Raw genomic sequence first — 2,500 nt, 5'->3', positions numbered from 1 at the left:
TGTAGATTTATTAGTTGGCAGTCTTCCTAAAGGTTGCTTTTTTCCCTTTTTTCACATTTCTTTCACTCTTTTTTGAATACATTGTTTTAGTACTAACACTAGCCTCATTAATGTTAAAAGTACAAAAAGTATCAACAAAATGTACAAAGCAATCAATCAGTTCATAAGCTATAGATTTCTACAGTTTTATGAATTTTCATGTCGAACTCAATTTTTTTTTCTTTGTTCTTTTTTTTTTACCATTTGTCTATGTTGCCATACACTTTCTAGCAAATTTTTACACTGTTGGCTTTTCAGGCAGTTTTCAAATAAGCAGTTAAAGACTGTAGGTGAATTACAGTATTGTAAGGTTTTAGATATTTTGTACCTTTAAGTACTTGATGTTAATGACTGGAATATTTGAACGTGACATTTCTTACAACAGTGTTACATTTGTAAATGTAAAACAGTCGAAAGGAGGGATTCAAGAAAATTATTTTGTTGGTCTTCAACAGGTTCTTTTGATAAGGTGTAAAATGCGAGAGGGATTAATAATATGTATGTTATGTGTATGAAATAGAGGAATATACCTTTTTCAAGTTGACCTTTTTTTTATATGACATTTTGAGTGATTATTAAAGAGAATAATTATATCTGACTATATTGGTCAAGTTTTTTGCTATGGAACAGGCTATTTGTGTTACATGTGCTTATGCAGAATAATACGTGAAACTTCTGAAAGGATGTTATAGACCAATAAAAGTATGTATTCATATTCTTATTGATATAATGCTTTCTTGTCTTCTTTTAAAAATGCTATTAGGCTTTGTGTACTCATGGCATTGTATGAGATAGTTCAGATTTCTATTTATATCCTAGTAGGTATTTTCATCATAGCTATCTATTGACATTGTTCATGCTTAGGCATATTATTATGTTTATAAATGTAACATGGAAATTATTGTACAAAGTTTTATGCTGTTCTGTATATTTTTTAGAAGACTGATTGTTCTTTAGATATGTGAATGAATCAGATTTTTTAAACGTGAATGCATGATGTAATTGGGCCCAAGATTGCATTACTATGGTTTTATTGCCTGAATGTTCAAATCATCCGGTGAGACACCAGCAGTTGTTGTTTCTGTAAACATCCTCAATGCATTTCTTGTTATAGGGATTGGGAAGTGTCTTGTTAAAAAGAGAGCCTGGTATTCTTTTGCTTCAGCAAGGGCAAAATTGTAGGGAAGACAGATATTTATTATTAAATGGTATGTCCTCTAGATTTTCAGTTTTTAATTTCTATCTTTAGTATTCCTAATACAAACATAATTTCAGGTGTGTTTTATGAGTCTACGCTTCTGCTTGTACTTAAAATTGCCTTCTTTCTTCTTCACTATTTTACAGCAGGCTATACAAAAGTTTCAGACATCAGTGGAGAATTGGATAACAAAGTTTTTTGAAGTGGTGTAAAAATCAGATTTAAAAACCTGTTTGAATGATAAGTGTTTAGATGAGCATTAGATATTGCTAAGGCAGATGGATAGATAGACTTGTAATTTACAAAGCACAAAAATTTTAGAAGTCTGTGGAGTCTTTTGATGAATAGATTGCAATAATTTGTACATAATTCAAAACATTTCTTCAGTGGAAAATTTGTCTTGTAATAAGATCACATCTCTAAAGATTGGATTAAAATGTCAGTGATATAGAGAAGCAAAGTGGTATTTCCTTATCTCATTGATAGATGTTGTGACTGTAGAGATGACAAGCTTTAAAAAAAGGAGCTAATTTTAACTATTATTAATGCTTTGATGATAAAAGTTCGTAAAATTTACACTCCTTCCATCTTTCTCTCTCTCACCCTCTCTGATATACCAAAACACACTGCAGTCACACATACATACATGCTTGCACACACACACGCACTCACACATGCATACTCACACTCATGCTCACACTTGCACTCATACTCATACTCATACTCATACTTATACTCATACTAACACACATACATACATACACACACACTTACATACACACACACTTACTTACACACTTACACTTACATACACACTTACACTTACACACACACACACACACACACACACACACACACACACACACACACACACACACACACACACACACACTCACACACTCACTCACTCACTCACTCACTCACTCACACACTCACACTCACACTCACACTCACACTCACACTCACACTCACACTCACACTCACTCACACCACATGCACACACACACACACACACACACACACACACACACACACACACACACACACACACACACACACACACACACACACACACACACACACACATATCCCAACCCCCCACCCCCAAACACCCCACATGCACACACACATACCCCCCCCACCCCCTTCCATCATATACACATTGTAAGCGCATGTGCGTTAAAGCTTCTCTGTGTTTTAGGCATCACAGGAGTTCAATTTTAGGACCCTGAGACCTCCTGTGATAGGAAGAGCTATGAACAG

At 34.5% G+C, this 2,500-nt stretch overlaps 1 protein-coding gene across 1 annotated transcript in view; it reads left to right on the top strand.

Moving 5' to 3' along the window:
• Positions 1-1,261, top strand: part of LOC122248072 (uncharacterized) — a 2,552-nt gene extending 1,291 nt beyond the window's left edge. Inside the window, exon 1 of the mRNA XM_043007890.2 lies at positions 1-1,261. This exon is cut by the window's left edge and continues 1,291 nt beyond it. The gene's annotated coding sequence lies outside the window, so the exon portion shown is untranslated.
• Positions 1,262-2,500: the final 1,239 nt, after the last annotated feature.

Source organism: Penaeus japonicus, unplaced genomic scaffold (genome assembly GCF_977035675.1).
Source record: "Penaeus japonicus unplaced genomic scaffold, GWHDUDI00000001_assembly GWHDUDI00000039, whole genome shotgun sequence".
Taxonomy (NCBI): domain Eukaryota; kingdom Metazoa; phylum Arthropoda; class Malacostraca; order Decapoda; family Penaeidae; genus Penaeus; species Penaeus japonicus.
Note: the sequence above shows the minus strand (reverse complement) of the source record. Positions and strands in the feature narration are given on the sequence as shown.